The sequence below is a fragment of the Carassius auratus genome, unplaced genomic scaffold, assembly GCF_003368295.1.
Source record: "Carassius auratus strain Wakin unplaced genomic scaffold, ASM336829v1 scaf_tig00005214, whole genome shotgun sequence".
Taxonomy (NCBI): domain Eukaryota; kingdom Metazoa; phylum Chordata; class Actinopteri; order Cypriniformes; family Cyprinidae; genus Carassius; species Carassius auratus.
The window spans coordinates 993717-1008441 of NW_020523638.1; the positions used below are offsets into that span (position 1 = coordinate 993717).

General features: G+C 36.9%; 1 protein-coding gene across 4 annotated transcripts in view; it reads left to right on the plus strand.

Annotated features, from left to right (window-relative positions):
* The window catches only part of LOC113070717 (vinexin-like), a 41326-nt gene that overhangs the window by 7266 nt on the left and 19335 nt on the right, over window positions 1–14725 (plus strand). The window lies entirely within an intron of this gene.

The following is a 14725-nucleotide window of genomic DNA, read 5'->3' on the forward strand; positions in this document are numbered from 1 at the left end:
ATGTACAGAGGGTGTTACTTTATGATTTAAGGCATTACATTTTAGGCCTTTTAAGTGATGTTGACTAGGGATGTATCAATAAGGAGGGCTAAAAGGGGAGCTTATAAAATATAGACTATACTATTTTGAAAAATAAAGTATTAAAATAAAAGGAATTACATTCTTATAATGTACACTTTAAAAACTGCATTATCATTCTGAGATGTATTTTAAAAATCAACCTTAAAGTGTCATGAAAAGGAAATTCACTGTAAATTCATCTTATCATGAAAGATTAATCTATGCATGTTTAATTACTTTTTTAAAACATTTATGAATTCAAATCAAAATTTCATAACTGGATCTTCCAGTGTAACAACAAACTTTTCTTCTTTAATAATGTAGTCTGCATAAGCCGCCCCTTTCCTTACAATTGACTGCAAAGTCACATCCGATGCAGAGTCCACACCCTAATTTTTTCTTCACTAATGCAATGTGTTTATGCTGTTTAAGAAAAAATATATATATATTTTCCACATAATGTACATTATTGTTGCTCCTCTATACCCCTACTTTCTGAAACGCGTTGATTTTTACAAAGCTCATCATTCTGAAAAGCGAGGTGTGCTGTGATTGGCCAGCTGTCCAGTGGATTGTGATTGGCCCGAATGCCTCAGGCGTGTAATGGAAATGTTACTCCCCTTAACATATTGTGATGCCATGTGTCCCAGTGCAACCAGACAAATTGTTTAAATATGAAAACATACTTACAGGTTGTGAGTCAGAACAGGAAACAACATCCAATATCGGCCGATACTGATAAACTAGAAAAAAACGTACATAACATAACATAACTGATATTATGGTACCAATATACTTTGTGTCCCATAGATTTATGAAATATGATATGATATCAAGATAGCAAGCTAATATTAAGACTATTTGGTATAATAAGAGGTCAAACTGCTCACATATTCCCATAGCTAATGCTAATTAGGTTTAGAGTTAGTGGTTTTCCCAGAGTGCTCTTCTAGGCAATGACAGACAGCTTAATCTCATTGAATATGACTTGCATTTTTACACGTCTGTCTGGGTGTTTCCCACCGTTGTAAGGCAAATGAGAGCAGACTTCATTGTCAGCTCCAATAGTGTGTGTTTCAGTGACAAAAGCATGGAGGAGGTCAGTGTGTGACAGACCAAAGGCTCTCCTGTCAGGACCATCAGAAAGACCTCAGCAGCACACACTGATCTCTCTGAGAACATCTCACATGGTACGTGTGTGCTTGAGTGCTTTAGTGCCCATTACATAAGCATGACATATTATGGGGACCCTCATGGTATGGTGCATTTTCCAGCTTCTTATCTACAATGCATATACATAAGGGTACAAAAAGGTCATTTTCTTTACACAGAGATGTCTTGCTGATTAAAATCCTCTTTAATAGGTTCATACAGGTGTTTCAATACCTCCACGCTTTGTAGAGTGTTGTTGATTTTTGAGGGTATATGTAGAGGAGCATATTTTGGCTCATGGATATCAAATTGTTTGTGGGATCCATACCCTCTGAGCGATGGACGACCATACATGGTGATCAGATGGACCTGCTGCTGATGTGTGTATCATGTAATAATGGGAAATTGTAAACAGATGCACAGCAGAGCCTTGTATGGGGACCGCTAGCATTCATCAAAAGGCTGAGCTCAACAGACATGTGAAAGAGAGAGGGAGAGATGAGAGAAGTTAGCAGTGGAACAGATGACAGGGATTTCGAAGGAATTATTGAACTTTGCTTTGCTGTTTTTGTTATTTTTAATTTAAAAATACATTCTCTTATTCCACTATAACATGCAGAGACAACTATAAGAAAGCCAGATTCCACTGTAAATTGGAGTTTAAGAAATCTTTCTCAAAAAATCACCTTAGCGTTTGATGCACAGGTGTTTGTCCTCCATCTGTGGTGTGGATTATCTCAGCTCAGCCAATGAATTGAGTTAGGGGCGGGGCTACCTATTTGTTCAACCAATGGTAGTGGGGGGTGTTCAGGAAACCAGTAAAAAAAAAAACAACATTATTTTTGCAAGTATTTTTCATTATTTTCATGCATATATCATATGATACTTTGTTTATATACTTCAATTTTGATGCAAATGCTAGTGAATGCGTGTAGATGAATGCTTTGCCTTACAAACTATAATTTGATAGCATGCATGAACACAGGAGCTTGACAAATGCGCTAGAAAGATACATTTCTGACCAGTGTCTGTGCTATTTCTCTCTAGAAGTTATGACTGATGAAATCTCTTTAAATCTCCTCAAACAAACACTCGTCAATCTGTTGTTGTTGCGTCTCCAGTAGTTTGTTGTAGCAGTTGTTCCAACGCTATCTCACGACCAATTCGTACGTATTTTACGAGGTGACTTATTCGTACGATTTTATAGGACCCCAGTGACGGTTAGGTTTAGGGGCGGGGTTAGGTGTAGGTGATTTGTACAAATTCATACGAATTGTGCAAATTGTAAAATACGTACGATTTGCCAACAATCGTATGGATTTGTACGAGTGTGGTCGTACGAATTTGTGCGAATAAGCCACCTTGTGAAAAATGTACGAATTGCCGTGAGATCGGGTTGGTTGTTCTGTATCATCTGTTTCTTTTTTTAAGTGTGAAACAAAAAGCTGGGCCAGTGTTTCCATCTTGTAGACAAACTAATTAGTGCAAAAAAGGTCAAGGCACACTTGGAAGCTGCATGAGTGTGCATGCATGATTAGAAAAATTCAATAGACAATTGGGACCAAAGACTTGGATGCTATGTTTTCATGCTGCTGTTTTCATCAGTGGTTGATGTCACACAGTGTGTGACTGTTTTTACCCAAGATCTCACTGGGATCACATCATCTAGTTAGACAAGCAAAAATGTTAAAGGACTGTAAAAACCATACAGTGTGGCCCTCGAGTAAGTGATGCTAACTAGACATGATTTCAAATCTTTTGGCTCAGTCTGAACTTATACTTAGTCTATCTACTCGCTTTTATCTCTTTTGTTTTTATATTTTTAATGCTTTAACAGCACAGAAACAGAAAGGTTTCTCAGCCATTTACCTTTATTTGAAAAACAAAATGGCAAAAGATGAATGTGATTCGTTCAGATGTTATCAGACAATGGAGAGATTTGCTATGTATGAGGATTAATGCAAAATATTCACATTTTCCTTTATGACATACAGTAAAAAAATATATTTTAATTAATATGTAATTCAATTGAATACATTGTTCATTCACCAAAACAACTTAGGGTGTTGAATTTAATTTGTTGCAGATAAAATATCAAACAAAATATCATCTGCAAATGGCTTTTAACCTTCTGTCCTAATGTTTTTCCTATAAAATGCAAAGACATTGATATCTATTTAAGTTTGTGTTAAGTGTCCAAATAGTTTTTGGGGCCATGTGTTCAAAATACTGATTATATAAAGGATGTGAATTTGTGTAAACATATACACTGAAGGAGGCACAGTTAATTACTTATCTTAAAAAGTATACTTACCCTATCTGCTGATATATTTATGTAAACTACATGATGGAGTGGTCATCTTCTCCAGAGCAACAAGAAAACTGCCCACGCTCAGGACATTTTCCAAATGCCTTTGTGAAAATAAATGGAGTTGCAGGACAGTCGTCTCGCTGGGGAATAGTGTGCAAATGCTCTTACTGGACAGTTGGGATTCACCAATATGGTAAAACATGTGTTGAGTTTGAGACACATGGCCTATACATGGCTTCATTGAGTCTGTTAATAATTGAACGGACACTTTTAAAGACTCCAAAGAGGTTATACATGTCTGCAAATTCAGTGTGATCCCTCACTTTCCCATAAAAACAATAAAGAATGGTGATTGTTTGGCCATAGTCACCATCACCTGGGTATTGAGGTGAAAATATGACCAAATGAAGAGTAAGATTTCAGGAATCCTATCTGGATCTTTTGAGTGTCATAGTCACAGCAGATTCATGAATCAAATCTGTTTATTCATTTCCGTGTGTTTTTCCCTCACTTGTATCTCATCTGATTCATTGAAGGGTTTCTCACACTGAAGAATGAATTTGCTATTGTTATAGAGGTCATCTGGCCAAATTTGACTATTATTGTCTGTGGATTTTGACACAGGAACAATGAAATCTTGACAGTACAGTTCTGTCTTCGGCTCAACTATTGTGGCTATTGATAAAAACTCTGTGCGTAGTTGAACCCATCCTGAAAAGAAGAACCGTTTAGCCTCAAACTGACCTGTGCCTCTTTTGACCTTTGATCTTTGGACAATGATGTCACGATCCAAACCGCTGTCAACAAGACAAATGAATCACCATTCCACTCCTTCCCTGATAATAATGCCGTGGCTTGCTTGCTCAACATGCTTTACTGAAAATAATAATATTCTTAATCAGTATTTCCCCAGTGAAATATATCTAAACATCCTCAAGAGATTTTAAGATGGCTTAACAAGCAAAATTATGCAAAGATTTTTTTGCTAATTATTACAGTGCAATTAAGTATAATGTGACTTTTAGACATTAATATTATATTATTTTAATGTACTTTTTTTTAAATATACGTTTATAATTTGAAATAAAGTTCTAAAATATTGTGCAACAGTATATATATACTGTAAATAGATATCATTAATAATCAGGATCAGGGTCTTTGCTAACCTATCAAGTATTCTCTTGTTCGTAGATGAGTTGAAACAAATAGTTTGAAACACGCAGGCCTTGGTGACTATAAACTAATAACAGATTGTCTTTATCTTATCGAATGCAGTCATGTGTATGTGTTCATGTGTGTGCTAAAACAAACTGTCACTTCACAGCTGTCACAAGCATCGTTGCTCTAGCAGTCATTATCTTTGAGGAATGATGTGTATCCTACAGTATATTCAGTTCACACTGCCCAAAAACTCATGATGTCTTGATAACAAATAAATTGGCATATTTAAAGGTGCCATATGCAGAAATTGAGGTAAAAATATCCATAACATGACCTACACGCATCAAAAGAATGAGAAGAAATAAAGGCGATGATGTCATTAAAAAAATGTCAAGTTATAGTGCTGCAGAGATATCAACCTTAATTAGCATTAGCATTACTAGCCCCGGCCCGGCAGGTGTTGTAATACCAGTTTCGGCCGTGGCAGGCGGTATGCGGGCAACATAACCACCAGCCAACCTGCAACGAATACACGAATAACTCGCAGGGCTTGTGGACGTGTACTTGAACCTGATGTCAATCGTTTGGAAAGTACAGCCCACTACTTTCAGTTCAGGGAATAGAGCGGAAGGATAGCTGAAGCCCTTGAAAAGAGACCAACACCCGCTACAGGGAAACAACCGCGCTCGGAAACACAAATCAAATCCGATAAGAATACCAGAGTAAACATCGGCACTGCTTTTAATCGCTGGAGACAACTGATTGACCTGAAAGACATGAGGCTCGACTCCGAACTTGCAAGTTAGATGCTGTTAGTATTTCGCTAGAAGTTTGTTTTATATGTTTGTGTATTTGTTTTCGGGAAGTTATACCATAGAAATGTATCGAAGGCTGTTCGATAAACGTGCTAATGTTAGTGATGGCTAACCGTAGCTGCGTTTGATAATTAGCTAGCTATAACTTAACTTTACCCATTTTATTATATAGGGCTGTGCATGTCTTTACTCATTTACATCTCATCAGTAAAGACGCTCCTGTAATTAGGAGTATATCTCCAGTACGTGTGTTCAGATCAGGATTGCCAGCTTTTCACAACAAATTCTGCCCAGTTGCTTCTCAAAACTAGCCCAATCCCGCTTCCAGAAGGTTCCCCGATAAAACATTGCTTCCCGGGGTTAAAATATAGGTTTTTTAGCAGGGTTGCCTTGGTATAATTCGCATTTTAGGGGCTAAATATCACGTTATTTGTATTGGGGTCATGGGGACATGAAAAACAACCTCCACAGACTTGGCAACACTGGTTGGCATTTACTACACAGAGCCGTAATTCACTGACAATCTACACAACATCGATGTTAAAATCGCAGGCGATTCTTTGTCGATTTTGAAAACGATTTTGTGTTAGTTGTCAGTAGACTAAGGCTCTGTGCAGTTACTGCCGCTCCACCTGAACCAGTGTTGCCAAGTCTGCGGTTGTTTTTCATGTCCCCGGTTTGAAGCAATCCCAATACCAATAACGTGATATTTAGCCCCTAAAATGCTAATTTTACCAGGGAAACCCTTCCCAAAAATTTATATTTTAACCCCGGGAAGCAATTTTTATCGGGAAACCTCCCGGAAACGCGATTGGGCTAGTTTTGGACTAACTTAGTTTTAAGAAGCAACTGGGCAGGATTTGTTGTGAAAACCTGGCAACCCTGATCTGAATGCACATGCTGGAGATATACTTCTAACTACAGGAGCGTCTTTACTGATGAGAGGTGCATGAAAATCGCATTCGATTTTTTGCACAGCCCTATTATCATAACTAACCTGCTCTGTCTAGTCTGTTGGTCTCCGTGTCCTCTTTGCTTCGTGGTTTTTCTGTGCGTGAAAAAATTGATGTGTGGCATGAAAGAGTGTGAAAAGAGTCAACTGCGTGTGTCTCACGGTGAATGCTTGAGAGTTGGCACATTAGTTCTCAAGCAGAATAAAGAACAGGTTGATTATTGCTGTTTAGCGTTTGTATTAATGTATGATGTGTCCCTGTTTGCCTACAGGGACATAAAAAATAAATTAAAAGTGATACGTGGACCAAGGTGTCTGAGATTGTTCATTTTAAGTAAAGGATCCTAATATTTCGTCCACAACAATATTTAATGAGGTTATAACTCCTTGTGGTTAGTCTGCACGAGATCAACAAGCTTGTTTGCTTTGCGGCCGCTTTAAATACAAAATAAGCATTCAATCTATCGTCGTGAGCAGAGCGGCAAGAACGATTTTTGACGCTCTAGACGCCGGCGGTGTGAACGCACAGTTAGGCTTCAGCTATGGCTGTAGTGTTGTTGTGAAAGTAGGGGCGGAGCATAGAGACTGTGCCGTTTCTCGTTTGTTACTCTAGAGTAGACCAATTCACTTTATTGAGGCATACTGCCCCCATCTGTTATGGAATGTGGAGTATGACTTGATTTTTTTTGCCAAACATTACAGATGGCACCTTTAAACACTTACAGCTAAAATTGTGGCCAAAGAGCATCTCTATTAACTTATAAAACCCAGCATAAAACATGTGACTCAGTGTTATGAAAGAGCTGTTCTCATTTGTTTGAGTTGTAGTGCACTCTTTCCGTTCTGAAGTCACTGGATCTGCTGAGTGGACAGGTGGAGCTCATTCACTAATGTTTCACAGGTCAATCACTCATGCCAGAGGCTACAGAACTGCTGACGGTGCCCTAAAAGAATTGGTTCAACCAGAAATGTCATCATTTACTCGTCCTCATGTTGTTCCAAACCTAAAGTATTGGTTTCTTTCATGAGACACAAAAGGAGAATATACTTCAACATGCAGTTACAATTAATGGGGTCTGAAGCTTCCGAGCACCATGAAAGCATCATAAATGTGGTCCATATAACTCATGCACTCTATTCCAAGTCAAACTATCGTTTTATGTGTTATGCATTGATAATCTTGTCCTCAGTGAGCTGTTAACAATGAAAAGATCCAACTCAAAAGAATGACTTGAACTTGTGATAGAATCATATTCCACCAGTAAACCTTATATATAGTGCGTGAGCCATATGAACTACTTTTATGGATATGCTATGGTCATTTTGGAGCTTGACAGCCCCCATTCTCATCACTTTTAAAATACTGAAAAAAAAGACAAGGATAATCATCAAAAAGTCACTGGGCCCTATTTTAACGATCTGAAACGCAAGTGTTAAAGCGCGAAGCGCAAGTAAGTTTGTGGGCGGGTCTCGGCGCTGTTGCTATTTTCCCGGCGGGATAAATGGCTCTTGCGCCCGGCGCAAATCTAAAGTGGGTTGGTCTGAAGTAGCTTCATTATTCATAGGTGTGGTTTGGGCGTATCGTGAAATAAACCAATCAGAGCGTCATCCAACATTCCCTTTAAAAGCAGGTGCGCAAGTTCCATTATGGATTGCTATTATTATGGCGTATTTACATTATGGCGGTTCACAGCCGAGGAGACTGATGTTCTTGTAAGAGCAGTGAAAGACAGAGAAGTTGTGTTGTATGGGGATGGGAGAATAATTAGCCTGAATAATTTGTAAGCTAGATTTATGCCTATTTTTTCACATCTTCGTGGCACACCACAATGATTTCCGTCATCTCATGTGTTAATATTTTTTTAGTGTAACAATTTATGATTTGCAAAAATAACTGTTGCATCTGTGTAGATTACATGAGCAAAGTGTATGCGCGTTGTGCACGCTATACATTATGGTCAAGCATGCGCCCTTAAAATAGCATAATGAACAACGCGCAACGCGCCACTGACTTTAGACTAGGTTTTTTCTGGTCAGTGGCGCAATTGTTTAATGGAACAGCAAAATAGCACCAGGGATTGTTTGCGCCGGAACACGCCTCCTTTTTTGCGCTGAACCGCCCAGGGAGCGCAAGTTCATTCACTAGTTTAGCGACGTGCTTCTGTGGAGGGAAAAGCGCGCTTTGCGCAGGTGCAAAATAGGAATGACACATGCGTCGGTGTACAAAGTCAATTGCGCTGGGTGCAAGATAGGGCCCACTTTTTGGCATGCGGGTGACAACATGAGATAACCTTTGTTTCTGTGTGAACTATCTCTGTATAGTTTATTGTGGAAAATATGATTTCACTTTTCTACAAGTCTTGGATTATGAGCATGTGGATAGTTTGCAGTGCTATTTAAAAAAAAAGAAAGGCCATAAAAGAAAGACATAATATTGTGATTGGGTTGTTAAATTGTTATCTCTAAAATAAAACCAGCTGACAGCAGATGGAAACATCAGTGGATGTGACACAGGAAACGTTTCAGCGATGGTGTCATTGGGAGTATGCACTGGAAAAAAATTGTAACAGCTAAATCAGAAATATCACTGAATCAACCTAAATACATTTATTGATGCCAACAAAACTACATTTTATGGGTTCAGTCAAGTAGAAATAGCTCTTTTAGGTAACAATCGCAAGTTAGCAGAAGTCAGAGGAGGATGTGAATGGATGCTGTTGTGTCAGAGCTCGTCATGGGTCAGAATGAACCCAGATTTGTTGTTATTACACAACATAGATGAATCATAACATTTCAGGGCTATTGCAGGCTGTGGGTTTAGCAGCACAAGTTTTTGATGAAACTAACTATTAAAAACAATCTGACTAAAGCAACACAAGCCTGAATAAGGCATCACTAGAGCTAGATTTATCATGGACATGTGCTAGCGATTCGACTGCAGTAATTAACTTACCGACCCCTGCAGTCTACCAGACATTCATTAAGCAGAGTTTGTGTCCTAATCAAACGGTTTACTCCTCACAGATGGTATGCGTGTTCTCTGCTTGGAGCTAAAGGCCGTAATGCTTTATAATGTTGGTGCCGGAACTCTTAGCGGCTTATAAAAAGCAGAACCCTGATTAAATGTTAATGTTTTTGCATTTACATCTTACAGATTTCCTGCATGCCTGTTCTTATAAAACCAGGTGAAATGCAGATAAGAACTAGATGCAGAGCAGAGTAACAGTGCTTTAACATTTTAGATTGCGCTTTTCCTATGAAGCATGCCAAAGTTTAGCCTGAGAGCAAAGCTTTGGTCTACTTATGTGTAGTTGCAGCCTAAAAGACGTATTTAATTCCCTTCAAGTTGTACCAAATTTGTTCTTGCTTCTGAAGAACACAAAAGACGATATTTAGAATGTTGCAGCTGTTTAAACAATGAGGTTCTAAAACATAACTGAACCCACTGAATTTTATTTGCTGGACAAAATAAATAAATAAATAAATGAATAAAATCACATCTTTTGTATTCAAAAAGTTAGTCGTACTGGTTTGGAATGATATAAGGGTGAGTAAATCATGACAGAATTGTCTTTTTTGGGTGAACTATGCCTATAAATAGACATTCACACACTGTTCAAAGAGTCTTGCACAGTACAGGCTTTCTGAAATCAGAAGCTCCATTCTGATTGGCTGATGTATAGTTTTCCTGGAAGGCAGAATGGAATAGTGTTTATGTAGCACTGAGATCCACTTTACTGTGTATTGTGATTTGATGGCCCTTTCCTGACTTAGTGGACGATTATGTCTGTTTATCTTTAATGGATAAAGGTTTTTTTAGACTTTGAATGCCCGAACTTTGAGTAGATCTTCCACAGTAAATTCTCTGCAGGTGACAAAGACATGGCGCAATAATGGAGGTTCAAAGACGTTCTCAGATATTGCAGGACAGGCCAGCTGTCCCATCTTGTGCATGCCAGTGACCTGTCGGATATCACTGCCAAGTTTACAGGGTCCTCCGCAGGGACATTCCTCATCCCACTCATCCACATCATCCCATTACCTCCCCCTTTCTCAGTTCATACCGGCTCTTCAGGCAAATACATTCCAGAATTGTGTATTGTATACAAATATGCATTGATATGCATGGTTTCTTGAGCAGCAAATCAGCATATCAGACTGATTTCTGAAGGATCATGTGACACTGAAGACCCTGATGTAGTACTGTAGGTGTTATCCTATAGAGCTTCTGATGCAATTTTAGGATGTAAACACCATCGAACACAGTACTGTGTGTCCCAGACAAAAACGGAGTGCAAATCAGGTCTGCTATCCTGCTGTCAGAAGAATGCAACATTTTTGAGTTTTGTAATCTGCAAAAATTGCTTGGAGCGCTCAAAACAAACAGCAGTAATGATGAATGTGTTCTGAGGAGGAATCCGAGCATATTTCACCATCCGATCTCTGAGAGAGACGCGACCGTATTAGGCTGTGTTTCAGGAGTCTTCTCTATTCCTGAGAGAATGCTGTCGGGTGCTGTGCTCTCTCTCTCTCTCTCTCTCTCTCTCTCTCTCTCTCTCTCTCTCTTTCACACTGCTCATTTAGATAATAATGGTCTAAGGAGCCAACAACATTGCCGTCCAGTCTACAATCTCTTCACTCGCACGTCAAGGCATAAATGTTTTGATTTAGAGATTTGTTGTTTCAGAATGCCATCTTTTAAGACAGTAAGTCAGTGGATTAATTAGTCTTTAGGAAACCCTGTATAATTAGAAGTTTTTTTATTGACCTGAACCTAATCAGATGTTTTTCTCAGGGGGAACGTAGATTAGAAATGTTCTTGTGTCCAAAAACAACTGGACCAGTGGTTCTCAACCTGGGAAATCATCAGTGAATCCTGAATTATTTTTCATCATGGTTTCCACAACAATATTAAGCAGCAAATCTGAATCCAACACTGATAAAAATGTGAAATGTTTCTTGTGCTTCAAATCAGCATATTAAAATGATTTCTGAAAGATCATGTGACATTGAAGACTGGGAAACTCAGCTTTGCATCACAGACCAATAAATCTACAATTCAAAAGAATGAGTCCGTAAGATAGTTTGACTTTAGTTCAGCAAGGATGCATTCAAATTATAAAAATGGACAATAATACAGTACATACATTTAAATTTAAATATTTAAAATAAACAATAAACGTACATTAATTTAATGCAAAAATAAATGTTTGAATAGTAGAGTTTTAGAGTGCAAACTGTCTGAATTAAAAATAATAACAAAAATGGCCACTGTGACCCATCCCTAGTTTTGAATGGTGCAGGATGTCCACTGACAGGTTTGTACACATGTATAATTACACACACACACCACTCTCTTTGTTTCCTTTATACATGTCGAGACATACAGTGCAGTAAATCAACACTCCTTCACTCTCAGTTGTACCATTTCCGAACTGGCTTTCGAGTATTATGGGTCTTTCTCTTATTTTGACTAAAGAACTCTTGATATATGACTTCACAAAGCATGCCAGTCTACAACAAAAGCTTTTCATATTTATGCATGCAAAAATAGGCTAAAGGTTGTGCGTGTGTTTCGTCATTGTAAAGTGAACGAATGAATGGCTTTAGTGTTTGATTCAAAGTACTGAAATCTTTACCGTTTTACAAACTGAATTAAATTGACTGCTGAATAGAATGAACATGAATGATTTGTTTGTAACATTTTGACATGTCAAATACATACTAAATGATTCTAAACATTTACAGATGATGAATGGTCTCAACTTTAGATTGGATACTGCAGAAAAATGAACAAATGATCAATAAATGATTTGTAAAGATGTGTAAGTAGGGTGAAGTCAGGTCATTCGGGACACTTTTTTTTCAGATGACTGCTCATAAAGTTACTTATGATTAATAAACGTTTATAAATATTTAGAAATGGTGAAAGTCTCAACTTTAGATTGGGTACTGCAAAAACATTAAAAAAATAATTAATAAATGCACTGTAAAAAATTTCTTGTTGTTTTTACAAAAACTTTTTGGCAGCTGTGGTTGCCAGAATAATTTTGTAAAAATACAGAAAACTGTAAACACATTTACGTCAAAAACTGTTAATTTTACAATATAAAGCTGTAATTTACAAACAAGAAAATGTGAATATAAACCAGTAAATTCAACAACACACAAAATTAAATCTGTTTTGTACCTTGAAAATACTGACAACCACCATAATAATAAAGATGGTACTGTATAAGAGAAAGCCACATGAAGTATCAAAGCTCATCACAAGTAGCTTCACCACAAGCAGAAGTATATATTAACATATAGACGGTGCACATTTATGGAAACACAAAACACCATCATGGTAACACACGTGATACTTAAATAATGCAAAAAACTTTCATTAAGCAACAGAAGATGTAACATAAAGCTCAAATGTACATAACTGATAACAAGAACTATTTAAAAACATGATTATTTAAACAAAATACTTTCAAACGTGGAGTGTCACGCAGGGAATTCTGGGAATATCAGTTTACAGTTTTAGACTGTAAATTATACATTGATTTGTTCTTTTTTTACTTCTAAAAGCTGTATAATTAACAGAATTTTACTGTAAATTTACATTAAATGCTTTGTTAGATCTTTTACAGTTTTTCCCTGTATATAGTACGGGAACTTACTGTTAACCTATTATCAGTTTTTTTCCGTAGCGTTTTTACAAAATTTTACAGTTAAAGTTACACTTATTTTTTACAGTGTGTTGATTTGGTTAAGATGTGTAAATAGCAGACAAATGCAGACCAAATGTATGATCTTTACAAACAGTGATAAAAATATTTTAACATTAAAAGTTTGTGAAGTGCTTAAAAGTGCTTAAAAAGTTATTTTTTTCCCAAACATTTGTAAATATCAAAAAATACAATAAAACATTTGTAAATATCAAAAACAGCATTAGGTTATATGTGAAATAAATTTAAAGACATTAAATGCTAATTTAGCATTCAAAAGTGCATGAACAAGTCAGCTTTTAATCATTGTCAAATTTCTGATATTTTTCATGGTGGAATAGATTTTTTTATTTTTTTTGCGAGAAATTGCAAAATGCAAGTCAGTGCAGGTTTTTTTTTTTTTTTTTTTTTTTTTTTTTTTTTTTTTTTGGGACTCAGAACCCAAAGTTTCTTGGAGGAGCACACTATTTTGCAAAAGAAGTGCAATATAACTTTTTTTTCTCCAATCTCATATATCTCTTTTTAAAATCACTATGTCTCTTTAGGTTCTCTGTAGGTTTAAATTGACATGAGAGTGAATAAATGAACTATTCCTCTAAAGCTGAGTCATATTTCACTTCTGTCAGTGAGTTCACCCTCACTAATTGATACAGTGCATGTAAATCCATGTACTGTATGTTAATAAACAGCACCACTCATGCACATACCACCGCCCACCCCCCGTGGGACCCTCACGTACTGAGAGATCATTTTGAAGCACACATACATAAACACACGCTCAGTTGTTGTTTTCTGTTATGTAATGGAGCTCATTCAAGACTGGTGAGTCATCTGGAGAATGAGAGAATGAGAGAAGAGAATAACCCAACATATAATAATCCCCCGTGTGAAAAGCAGAGGATACAGCATTTATCAAACTGACGGATATTATTATGGTCTCTGGTTCATAGTTAATCATCTCACATGGAAAACACAGCTCTAGGAGCGATTGCTTCACGGTTTCGCTCTGAGCGGGAAACACTGTGGTCAAATGGAAAGCTAAAGTCATACAGTATGAAACATTTCACGTTGGACAGCTCACCGTTTTTTTTTTTCTTTTGTAGAGCTATAGAAAAATATTCTTATATTTGAAACAGTTTTGCTTAAAAAAAAAATTGGTTCAAAGTCTAACATCACTGCGATGAGGAAAAACAACCACAGTTGGCCAATTACATTCAGTATTATTTTATGATTGACAAAATTAACATTTCACAAAAGAATGTTGTTTTTATTTAAAAAAAGCAATCACCTATTTACAAAAATTATTTTTGTATGTATATACTGTATGTATATACATATACTGTATATATATATTATGCACATATACACACAAAGAGCTTCTTAATACATTCACATGTTTAGTCCTGTGAGTTCTGTGGTTCAGAATAAAGCGCTGTTTAGTTCATTAAGATTTAACAGATGGATTGCATCTTGATTGAACACTGATGATTCACATCTGTGATGAGAACAGAAAATGGGCTTGGTATTGATTATTCCTTCAACAGAAAAAGATGCGTAA